This window comes from Pseudophryne corroboree, chromosome 4, assembly GCF_028390025.1.
Source record: "Pseudophryne corroboree isolate aPseCor3 chromosome 4, aPseCor3.hap2, whole genome shotgun sequence".
NCBI classification, from domain to species: domain Eukaryota; kingdom Metazoa; phylum Chordata; class Amphibia; order Anura; family Myobatrachidae; genus Pseudophryne; species Pseudophryne corroboree.
The window spans coordinates 518,703,172-518,716,652 of NC_086447.1; the positions used below are offsets into that span (position 1 = coordinate 518,703,172).

Here is a 13,481-nt window from a genome sequence, read left to right on the forward strand (position 1 = left end):
TCAGGGCCCTGAAAAGTGTATGTTTCCAGGACGGCTGGAGTCAGGAAAACTTACTCGCTATTTCTCCTGTATGCACCCAACAAGCTGGGTGCTCCTGCTTCTAAGCAGACTATTGCTCGCTGGATCTGTGGCACGATTCAACCTGCACATTCTGCGGCTGGACTGCCGCACCCTAAATCTGTAAAAGCCCATTCCACGAGGAAAGTGGGCTCTTCTTGGGCGGCTGCCCGAGGGGTCTCGGCTTTACAACTTTGCCGAGCTGTTACTTGGTCGGGTTCAAACATTTTTGCAAGAGTCTACAAGTTTGATACCCTGGCTGAGGAGGACCTGGAGTTTACTCATTCGGTGCTGCAGAGTCATCCGCACTCTCCCGCCCGTTTGGGAGCTTTGGTATAATCCCCATGGTCCTTACGGAGTCCCAGCATCCACTTAGGACGTCAGAGAAAATAAGATTTTACTCACCGGTAAATCTATTTCTCGTAGTCCGTAGTGGATGCTGGGCGCCCACCCAAGTGCGGATTGTCTGCAATACTTGTTTATAGTTATTGCCTAACTAAAGGGTTATTGTTGAGCCATCTGTTGAGAGGCTCAGTTATATTTCATACTGTTAACTGGGTATAGTATCACGAGTTATACGGTGTGATTGGTGTGGCTGGTATGAGTCTTACCCGGGATTCAAAATCCTTCCTTATTGTGTCAGCTCTTCCGGGCACAGTGTCCTAACTGAGGTCTGGAGGGGGGTCATGGTGGGAGGAGCCAGTGCACACCAGGTGGTCCTAAAGCTTTCTTTAGTTGTGCCCAATCTCCTGCGGAGCCGCTATTCCCCATGGTCCTTACGGAGTCCCAGCATCCACTACGGACTACGAGAAATAGATTTACCGGTGAGTAAAATCTTATTTTTTTGCTAATAAGAGTTGCCAGGATGCTACAAAGACTCTTATCCACACACTGGTCATCTCCAGACTGGACTACTGTAATCTCCTCCTGACTGGCATTCCTGACAATTACCTCTCTCCACTCCAATCTATCCTCAATGCTGCTGCCTGGCTCATTTTCCTCACCAAACGCGCTACGTCCACCTCTCCTCTCTTACTAGACCTTCACTGGCTCCCCTTACCTTTCAGAATCCATTTCAAGCTTATCACACTTGCTTACAAAGCACTCACCCACTCCTCTCCTATCTACATCTCTGACCTTATCTCCCTTTACACTCCCACCCATCCTCTTCACTCTGCTAATGCACACCACTCCTACCTCCAAGATTTTTCACGTGCTGCTCCATTTCTCTGGAATTCCCTACCTCTCCCCCTCAGACTCTCCACCTCTCTACAAAACTTCAAACGGGCTCTCAAGACCCACTTCTTCACCAAATCCAGCCAAATCTCATCCTAACCCTCTGTTCCACGCTCTCTATGTACCCCGTCTGTGTCACCCCTGTCTGTCTACCCCTCCCCTTTAGAATGTAAGCTCTCATGAGTAGGGCCCTCTTCTCTCATGTGCTTATCCTTTTTCTTACTTTAATAATCCGGGCAGTCTTCTGCCACCTGATACTTATTCCAGTGTCATCTGCTGATGTAGCTATCTTTATTTACCCTGTACTTGTGCTACTTTGTCTTCAACTGTAAATTGCTGTTTTCCTGTTTTGATGATTTATGTACTCTGTAATTGGGCACTGCAGAACCCTTGTGGCGCCATATAAATAAAGGATGATAATAATAATAATAATAATAATAATAATAATAAAAATAATAATAATAATAATAATAGAGTGCTGCCTTTAATACTCTATGGAGTCTTTATAATTTTTTGGTATATTCTCCTAATATCTATCATTAAACCATTATGCTTTCCAGTATGTCCCACATTCTCTTGCCAGAAGTATGCTTCTTGTGTAACCTATAATTCCACGCTACCAGGTATGGCTTGCTGAAGCCTCATTATTACTTATATTCTGCCTTTATTTGAGCAATGCAGCACTCATTAAAGAGATTCTTTACACTCTATTCAGCAGTATTCATGACAGACAGCTCCCCACACCACATCCATCATCACCACCACCACTTGTCGGTGTTCCTGTTGAATTGGCCTTAGGTACTGCTTACCGTGGTGACTTCCTGTCTTCATGACAGATCTCAACCACTGTCCCCACATAAAGGGGAAACTGGTGAAAACTAGGTTCAATGTCTTACAGAACCAAATTAAGTGTTTTTTTTTCTCCCTCATACACTGTACTAGAAAACTGCATGCCATGCACTACTGCTAGGGATTCTGATCCTGGACATTTTTTGGGTCCCAAAATTACCCATTATTTTGATAATGAAATCCTCGGTATTATGGGATTCCAAACACACTGTGGACTGGACCAGAGAGTAGTGGGATGAAACCAGGGCTGCCATCAGAAATTGGGGGGCCCGGGACTGACAAAATAGACAGGGCCCCTCCCTCCCAAAAAAAAATTCTGCTGCACTGCTCCACCCCTATGTGATGAGGTGGAGCACTACTATACCTTTACCCAGCTAAGCCTACACACACTACTGTACCCATACCCCACCTAAGCTTACACAAACTACTGTACCCTTACCCAGGGCCACCATCAGTGGTGTACTGGGGGCACAGTTGTCCCAATCCCGGCCTCTCTGACAGAGAAGGGAGGGCCCGGGCTGCACATGCCGCCATCCACCCGCCTCCTTACCCCTGCCAATGAGCAGGTACTGGGCATAATATGTGTGGGCTTAATATGGTGACATGGGCATTACTGTATGGGGCATAATATGGTGATAGGGGCATTACTGTGGGGAATTAATACGGTGCAGGGGGAATAATTTGGTGTTGCTCCATATGTCCATAGGATTTTCTTTTAAATATATATATATATATATATATATATATATATATACATTTGGGGGGGTGCTGTCTCTTTTGTCCGTCCTAGACCCCACAATTTCTGATGGTAGCCCTGCCCTTACCCCCCTAACCCTCCACACACTCCTGTACCCTTACCCCACCTAAGCCTGCTCACAGTACTGTACCCTTACTTCACCTAACCCTGCACACACTGCTGTACCCTGACCCCCTAACCCTGCACACACGACTGTACACTTTGCCTACCTAAGCCTGCTCACACTACTATACCCTTACCCCACCTAAGCTTGCACACACTACTGTACCCTTACCCCCCTAATCCTTCACACACTACTGTACCCTTACCCCCTAACCCTGTACACACTACTGTACGCTTACCCTACCTAAGCTTGCACACACTACTGTACCATTACCCCCCCAACCCTGCACACACTACTGTATACTTGACCTGCCTAAGCCTGCACACACTACTATACCCTTACCCTGCACACACTACTGTACCCTTAGCCCCCTAACCTTGCAGACACTACTGTACCCTTAGCCCCCTATCCCTGCACACACTACTGTACCCTAACCCTGCACACACTACTGTACCTTTACCCGACTATCCCTGCACACCCTACTGTATCCTTACCCCCTAAACCTAACCCTTACCATTAGCGGTGGGATTCAAATACTGTAAATTAACAACAGGTTCTATGTCCTAATGACCATTTTAAGCAGGGCCGATGCTAGGGTGTTCGGCGTCCCCCCTGCAAACTATAAATTTCTGCCCTCCCATACTTTACAAAGGGATGGTGTACATAATGCTTATACACATAATGCTCCCTGTAGTAGTGCCACATACACATGTAACGCCCCCACTTATACACAATGCCCCCGTGCAGTAGTGGCACTTACACACGTAACATCCCGTGCAGCAGTGATGCTTACACACGTAACGCACCCTGTAGCAGTGACACACACGTAATGCACCCTGTAGCAGTGATGCTTACACACGTAACGCACCCTGTAGCAGTGAGGCTTACACAATCAACGCCTCCTGTACCACTGACGCTTACACACGCAACGCCCCCTGTACCAGTGACGCTTACACACGCAACGCTCCCTGTATACCAGTGATGCTAACACACGCAACACCCCCTGGCCTGTACCAGTGATGCTTTCACACGCAACGCCCCCTATACCAGTGATTCTTTCACATGCAACGCCCCCTGTACCACTAACGCTTTCACGCGCAACGCCCCCTGTACCAGTGATGCTTTCACATGCAACGCCCCCTGTACCACTGACGCTTTCATACGCAACGCCCCATGTACCAGTTATGCTTACACACATAACGCCCCCTGTACCAGTGATGCTTACACAATCAACACCCCCTGTACCAGTGACGCTTACACACGCAACGCCCCCTGTACCAGTGACGCTTACACACGCAACGCCCCCCGTACCAGTGACGCTAACACACACAACGCGCCTGTACTAGTGATGCTTTCACACGCAACTCCCCCTGTACCAGTGACGCTTTCACATGCAACGCCCCCTGTACCAGTGATGCTTACACACGCAACGGCCCTTGTACCAGTGACGCACACGTAGCGCCCCCTGTAGCAGTGGCGCTTATACAAGACGCAACGCCCCCTGTAACAGTGACGCTTACACACATTATGCTGCACAGTCACACATACACATAGACACACACACACTGTACATACATTACACACATACAGTACAGTCACATATACATATTCACAGATACTGTATACATATATATACACACAGATACTGTATACATATACATTCACACACACTTTCCAGCCACTTACATAAAGAAATCTGGAAACTCATCCTTCTGTGTTGCAGACTGCAGCCTGGTCCCGTGTAGCTCCGCCCCTTATTCATGTGTAGCTCCTCCTTAAGATCTGCCCCGCACACTGCACTATGAGTCTGTGACAGGGGAGGGGGAGAGGAGGCTTCATGATGCCGGCGCCGTTGCCTGTCATAGAGTGTGACAGGCGCAGCAGCCGGCATCAGCAGGGAATCTCAGCAGCGATAATGCAGAGCAGGGAGAGCGCCTCTCTAGCCCTGGTGCCTACCTACTTTGCATCCCTTTGCTGAGCGGTTAGCGCCGGGCCTGATTTTAAGTATACCAAAAGATATACCGAAAGGTAGTTTAATAATTCATGCATTTAATACTCAAATAAGAACAATAAAAGAGGAACTCAAAACTAGATTGTTATAAGAGAGTTTTAAAATATTAATGAAAAAATATTAAATAATACCTGACAAACTGTTATTTTAGATATTTCCATATTGCTGTTTAATTGGCGTCCTCACCATTTTCTTTGCTTTTTTCTGAGCATCATCGGCTGTGTGATTTATCCTTAACCATCTTTTCACTGTAGGAGTAGGATTCCATACCTTTAGCGGTAGGCCGATTAGACTAATAGTCATTATGTTTGATATATTAGAAACAGGCGATTTCTCTTCTCTGAACATACTGTATAATGTTCATCTTTGAAAAACCCCGTTCCGCTTCTGCTGAACTTACAGCAATTGTTCTGACAATATTTTTAGCTCTTTGAACACTTTGAGGAATTGAATAGTTCTGGGAATTTTTTGCAACATTTTCTACATACCCCTATCCAGTCGGCCTGCCCCAGGACAGGGCCTGCACTTGACTCCTTGATGCAGCTGCACGCTGGTGGTGGGTGAGTGACCGTTTCGCTCCGATCCGCTCCCGAAAATGGTGCCTGATAGGAACAGGCATTTCCGGAACCAGTGGCGAAGCCTTCTGTCAGCCCTGCTTAGCCTGAGCTCCTGCCCGCCCACCAGCACAGACCTGCAGGTCCGAGCGTCTCTGTAGTACTGGACAGTTCCGCCGCGCCCGGCCCGCCCTCTCTCGCCGTCTTGACATGCTTACTGCACATGTGAGGACTCAGGACACTAGGGAGAGGAGGAGTCAGCAGGTCAGGGCCGGGCGCGGAGGAACTCTGCAGTGGTACAGAAACAGAAACGCTCGGCCCTGTTGCGGACGCCGGTCTGTGCTGGCAGGCGGCAGCTCAGGCAATGACAGAGGGCTCCGCAACTGGTTTCAGAATGGCATTGTGGTGCAAATATAGCCCTGGAGGCCCTCATTAGCAAACGGTTCGCAGAACCATACCTAACATTAGTATTGGTTCTGCGGAACCGGCTGAATCCCACCGCTGCTTACCACTTATTTTAGAACATATGGGGAGTCATCTGACCCATTCGCTCGCTGCTTTTTTAGACAGCAGAACGAATGGGTCCCTACTGCGCATGCGCCGGCGCCGTAGTGCACTGGCGCATGGCAGACGGCCAAAGGCCGTAGCAGGGATGCAATCACCTCTGCCTGATTGACAGGCAGACGTGATCGCTGGGCGGGAGGGGGCGGAACGGTGGCGTTTGCCTGCTGTTTTGTGGGTGCAGTCCAGCCAACGCAAGCGTTGCCAGACCGAACGGGGAGCGGGCTGCAGCCACTGCGTGACGGGGAGCTATGAGTAGCTCCTGGCCAGCACGCTAAAGCTGCGCTGGCCGGGAGCTACTCTTGAAGTGCAAAGGCATCGCCGCTTTTGCGATGCCTTTGCACTTCTGCGGGGGGGAGGGCGGACTGACATGCGGGGCGGGATAGCCCTGTGCTGGGCGTCCCCCCACATGTCAGGGAAGATGATCGTAGCTCAAGAGGACATATTTGTAGGAGGATGCCAATTTATAGTTTGCAGGGAGGCACCAAACACCATAGCATAGGCCCTCGCTGGACCCCTTGCACTCCGGAACTGAGTCAGGGAATGCATGTGCTGTACTGCGTGTGAATGAACGTCTTGCTCTGGGTTCACACTGGACCCCCCTAACCCTGCACACTCCACTGTACCCTTTTCCCACCTAAGCCTGCACACGCTACTGTGCCCTTATCCCCCTAACCCTGCCCACACTACTGTACCCTTTTCCCACCTAAGCCTGCACACACTACTGTGCCCTTATCCCCCTAACCCTGCCCACACTACTGTACCCTTTTCCCACCTAAGCCTGCACACGCTACTGTGCCCTTATCCCCCTAACCCTGCCCACACTACTGTACCCTTTTCCCACCTAAGCCTGCACACACTACTGTGCCCTTATCCCCCTAACCCTGCCCACACTACTGTACCCTTTTCCCACCTAAGCCTGCACACGCTACTGTGCCCTTATCCCCCTAACCCTGCCCACACTACTGTACCCTTTTCCCACCTAAGCCTGCACACGCTACTGTGCCCTTATCCCCCTAACCCTGCCCACACTACTGTACCCTTTTCCCACCTAAGCCTGCACACGCTACTGTGCCCTTATCCCCCTAACCCTGCCCACACTACTGTACCCTTTTCCCACCTAAGCCTGCACACACTACTGTACAATTACCCCCCTAACCCTGCCCACACTACTGTACCCTTTTCCCACCTAAGCCTGCACACACTACTGTACAATTACCCCCCTAACCCTGCCCACACTACTGTACCCTTTTCCCACCTTAGCCTGTACACACTACTGTACCCTTACCACCCTCACCCTGCACACCCTACTGTACCCTTACCCTACCTAACCCTGCACACCCTACTGCACCCTTATCCTACCTAACCCTGCACACCCTACTGTTCCCTTACCCTGCACACACTACTTTACCCTTACATTGCTGTGTCTTATGTGCATTTTAATTGTGGCTTGAACACTTCAAAGTCATGTTGTCCCATTATCATTGCACTGGGATGTAAGGGTAATATTGTTGTTCAACCTATGGAACTTGGCCATTCTTGTATATTTTTTAATACATGTTGTTAAAGATGTTTCTTTGAACACATTGCCCATAGCAACAGATCAAATTATATCATGTTTATAAATTAAAGTGTCAAGTTTATCCACATACCTGGTTACTATAGCAAAATTAAGCTTTAGCTTAATTCTCTACTATTTTCTGTGTAACATACATAAATCCCTTCAGGTCTTATGCGTAAATACATATGCATTGGTTTTAGGATATAAAAGTGGCCTATTCAGGGATAAAAAAAATGATGTACATAAAGACAATGCATTTTTAATATATTTAACAGTTTTACAAATTCACACAAGCTCCATCATCAGCCAGGCAAGTATTTACACCAAATGTCTTGGGACATCTCAAGACAATATACAGCTTTGGATTGTTCACAGTACTGTGTGTTGCTTCTGTAGGGTCATCATCACCTCCACCACAAAAGAGGCCAAAGATGGTTACACCTGCAGCAAGGTCTGTGCCGTCTTCAGTGTTGCCAAGTAACAGTAGTCAACCTTCAACCCAACAAGGTGATGATGAGTATCTGGCAATAACAAAAACAAATACATTAACATCTCACACTAAATAACCTTCAACAAAACTTCCACATTTGCTAGATTAGTGATGTAATTTTGTGATTATTTGTAGGGGACAGACGTGGCTGAGGACAAATGTTTAATTAAAAAAATAAAAACAATACTTCAAAGTTAATGAGTCAACAGTCTGTATATAGAGGATGTTAAATCTGTCCAATTGGAGTCTATACTGTAGGTAAACTATAATGGCTACCTTTCTGCATTTAGTCAAATGGCAGTATGCCATGTTTATTATTAAAGTTGGAATTAGTCTACAATAATTAACCACTTGTCTTAAATAGGTTACAAATATGGTGGACCACATACTGGTGCTCTCATGGCAGCTGTACAGCAATTGAGGAAATGATAACTGTACAGCTATTTCCCCTGACTCCAACAATACCAACCAGCCCTCCACCACCCACTCCAGAAACAGAAACAACCTCTGCTACTGCACCAGGGCCCAACTTTTTATGGATGTTACAGTATGTAATCCTTCCAGATCCAGCAGATGAATCTCCTAGCAACTAAAGTACGACAGCTGTGGCATCTCACCAAAAATGGCCACAGGTGCAATCATACTGAACCTTATTGTGTATTCTTAATACTATAAACAGAGTGGCAAACGGCATTAAAAAAAACATTAATGTGTCTATAATCCATTTCCAGGACACATTACTTAGATCAGAAGTAGCCAACCCGGTCCTTCAGAGCTACTAACAGTTCACTTTTCCAGACCACTAAGCTGGTGCACAGGTGTAGTCACTACTAACAGTCACATTCTACAGATCCACGGGTGGCCGGTAAAACATGTACTGTTGGTAACTCTCAAGGACCAGGGTTGGCTACCCCAGTCTTAGAATGTTAGAATCATAATAAAATGCTGTTTATGACCTCAACAGCAGCATATTGAGCCTGGGATGCCAGCTTTTCAGTCACTTACCTGAAGCTCAGCCAAGCTCCTCCACTCAGCATGCCACAGGAGCCAAACCGGACACCACACCACCCACATGCACACTCTGAACCAGGGGCCTTGCTCCAAACCAGTTCTGGCCCCAGGTTCCTAGGAGAGGGCAATAAGGGACAAATGAAGTTATTAAAATGTTGTTGGTTTTTTTTTGTTCACAAAAATATAGTTCCAAAATGAACTCTTGCACTTTGTTTAATATTTGCATTTGGTTTTTGCATAGCAAAGCGTTGCCTTAATATTTTGGTCATTAGACCTTGTACTGCAAACAGTGGCGTAACTAGAAATTTTTCTCCCCCAAGCCAAAAAATTCTTCGGCGCCCCCCCCCCATAATTGGCACTAGGAAAGGGACAAACATGTGCGCGCCGAAGGCGCGCGGCGCCAAAAAGGGGCGTGGTTTTGTTTAAATGGGCGCGGCTTCGCATAAAGAGGCGTGGCATTGCAGGAATAGACTACCTTATACCCCAGTTTTGCAACCTGCACGCCCAGACGTTAGCCACCACAGGAAAGAAAAATAATCCTGATTCATGCCCCTTCCATTATTTGTCATTTTTCCTCCTTATAGTAATGCCCAGTATACATTATGCCACATACTGCAAAGGCCCTCAGACATTATGCCACACACAATAATGCACATGACACAATATGCACACACCGTAATGCCCCCGACACATTATGCCACACCGTAATGTCTGTGACACATTATGACAGGAATCGCAATGCCCGTTATACATTATGCTACACACTGCAATGCCCCTGATACATTATAGCACATACCACAATGCCCATGATATAGTATACCACACACCGCAATGTCCGTGATACATTATGACACACACCGCAATGTCCGTGATACATTATGACACACACTGCAATGAACCTGAGACATTATACCACATACCACAATGCCCATGATATAGTATACCACACACCGCAATGTTCGTGATACATTATGACACACACCGCAATGCCCGTTATACATTATGTCACACTGCAATGACCCTGAGACATTATACCACATACCACAATGCCCGTGATATAGTATACAGACACCGTAATGCCTGACACATTATGCCACACACCGCAATGCCCATTATACATTATGCCACACACTGCAATGACCCTGAGACATTATACCACATACCACAATGCCCGTGATCTAGTATACCATACACCGTAATGCCTGTGACACATACCGCAATGCCCGTTATACCCTATGCCACACTGCAATGCCCCTGAGACATTATACCACATACCACAATGCCCGTGATATAGTTTGCCACACACCGTAATGCCTGTGACACATTCTGACACACACCGCAATGTCCGTGATACATTATGCCACACACCGTAATGCCCATTACACATTAAGTCCTACATTAAGGCTTCTAATTACTTTTAAATTACCTGCTCGTTACCAGGGGTTTCATGCTCTTGGTTCCATGCACGGTGCCAGGGGTTTTCATGCTCAGGGTGTCATGCTCGTTGCCAGGTGTTTCATGCACTCGGTGTCATGCTTGTTGCCAGGGGTTTCATGCACTGGGTGTCATGCTCATTGCTAGGGGGTAGTGCTTGTTGCTAGGGCTGTGCTCCCAGTGCCACATATGTCCTCAGTGCCAGATATTCCCCCACGGTGCCAGGTACTCACATGCCCCCAGTGCCAAATATAGCCTCTCCCCCCAGTGCCACATATGCCCCCAGTGCCAGATATTCCCCCACAATGCCAGGTGCTCACGTGCCCCCAGTGCCAAATATAGCCCCCCATGTGCCAGGTACACATACAGTGCCATATATGCCCCCTCAGTGCCCCCCCAGTGCCATATATGCCCCCTCAGTGCCTCCCCAGTGCCATATATGCCCCCTCAGTGCCCCCCAGTGCCATATATGCCCCCTCAGTACACCCCAGTGCCATATATGCCTCCTCAGTGCCCCCCCAGTGCCATATATGCCCCCTCAGTGCCATATATGACCCCTCTGTGCCCCCCCAGTGCCATATATGCCCCCTCAGTGCCCCCAGTGCCATATATGCCCCCTCAGTGCCATATATGCCCCTCAGTGCCACCCCAGTGCCATATATGCCCCCTCAGGCCATATATGCCCCCTCAGTGCCCCCCCCCTGTTCCATATATGCCCCCTCAGTGCCCCCCCAGTGCCATATATGCATACCTCCCGCAGTGTCCCGCGATGGGGGGGGGGCAGTTGGGAGGCTCCTACAGTCACTGCTCTGCATAGCAGAGCAGTAATGAATAGACGCTGTGCGCATGCGCACAGCGTCTATTCAGCGCAGACAGTGGGAGAGAGGGCATGCCAGCAGCTCACAGAGCGCTGAGCATGCCCCCTCAGTGACGAAACGGGGGCGTGGCCGCGATCGCGGGTCCTCCGCGAAGCCACGCCCCCTTTTCATAGGACACTCCCCCCGGCACGCCGGAGACTCAGAGGGACACAGGAGAGGCGCACGCTGTGCCCTCCGTGTCCCTACTTCACAGCGGGGGGCTAGTGACAACAGATTGACATGCGGACGTTCGTCCGCATGTCAATCTGCTCTAAAACAGTGGCGGCGCCCCCGCAGCCCCTCGCCCCCAAGCCACCGCGAGGGCTGCGGGGGCAGTAGTTACGCCACTGACTGCAAAGTATAATTTTCAAAGTTGGATTAATAAAAAATAACATTTGTTTGTAATTACTGTCTGCAGACATCACAAGTATGAAACAGTCTAAATTTTTATGCTACGGAAAATAACAAATTAACACTCTTTAACACAATGCTTTTTAATACAAAACACAGCCTAGATAAATGTTTGCTAGATAAAATGAGGAATTAAGCAGGCACAATCAAAGGGTACAGAGTGTACAGATTGACCAAAGATGGTCCAAATACTTGCAAGTCTGTTTGTTCACAAACCACATGGGACATCATGTGGCACAAAATGGAAACATTCAAAAGGTTTCTGTATTTACAAAGGCAAATTGTTTTAAGGGTGCTGCTTTTAACACTGGGGTTGATGTTTCAATTCGTGTGAAAGAGGAGAAGTATCTAATTTTTAAAGGTTACCATAGCAACCATTCAGCTTGAACCTATAGTTTTAAATAATGTAGTTGCTAAATATGTCCTTCAAGCAGATAGGTTGTTTGGGGCAAATTCTTCACTGATCAACTTCTACATGCTTTACACTGATTGGTACATCAAGCACAGGACATTAGAACTTCATTTTCCAAAATCTAAGACAAACACACACAATAGTGAGTATCAATGTCACATTTGTGATGGTGTTAAGGATACTTACAGCTGAAGAAGACACCGATTAAAGCCTGCCTGACCTGCCTTTCACTTTCTTTGCTCAGAAAAGTGCCTAATGTTAAAACTTCCTCTGTCTGTTCACTGTGTATTTCATAATCTGGTGGTGCAGGTTGCCCCAATGCCAGATTATGCAATATACAGCAGCTGAGCACAATGTGAGATATTTTAGATGGCGAGTTCAACAAAATGCCACCAGATTGTCAAAGCACCATGACCAAAATTTTAATAAGGCAAAAGTGCATTCTATCATGGATCTAGTGAATTTGTATGCATTGTAACACTGTAGGGGTGCAAGGCGCCTTTTCCTGTGGAATATGGCCGCATGCAGCAGCTGAGGAACAACACAAGTCCAGTTTCTGGTACAACTGACCCCGGCCAGTTTTATTGAAACAGAAAATAAAACAAACCCCAAAATAAAAATACCTTGCCTGTCCGGCACTAACTAAACATAAGATATTCCTAACTGTCACTAAACAAAACACAGAGTTCTTCAGTACATACTGTATAGCTTACTTGCATCAGAAAACGTGTCTCTCACACACAGACCCTGCAGCCTTCCCAGGCAGTCTCCCTATACTAATCAGGTTAGAAGCACTATAACACTCTTACACAGCTGAAACCCTGATTAGCCCTCTGTGAGGCCAAAGACCCGAACTGGGCCCAATGTCTAGAACTCGCCTTATCTCTCTCTCAGAGCCTTTACCCAGCTTTTACAGCAAACTGAAAAGGTTCAGACAAAACAAAAAGCATTTTTCCTAGAAGTTAACATTTTCTAAAACATGTAAGACAAGAACCTGGGACAAATATACCTGCCCTCAAACACTATCCCAGTGTTCTTGTCACATATCCCCCTCCCCTGTTTCGACCTAGGGGCCGGAACACTTGTAGCCCCCAAACAGAAGATGCGAGACAATGCATCTGCGTTGGCCAATTGTGTTCCCGGTCTATGTTCAACAGTAAACTTAAAATCCTGCAAC

The 13,481-nt window shown here is 47.5% G+C and overlaps 1 long non-coding RNA gene across 1 annotated transcript; it reads right to left on the reverse strand.

Annotated features, from left to right (window-relative positions):
• Positions 1-7,788: 7,788 nt before the first annotated feature.
• LOC134911571 (uncharacterized) lies at positions 7,789-13,074 on the reverse strand. Its single transcript, XR_010176683.1, has 3 exons — positions 13,018-13,074; positions 9,185-9,304; positions 7,789-8,210 (listed from the first exon to the last, which is right to left on the reverse strand). It is a non-coding gene; the product is annotated as an uncharacterized LOC134911571 (long non-coding RNA).
• Positions 13,075-13,481: the final 407 nt, after the last annotated feature.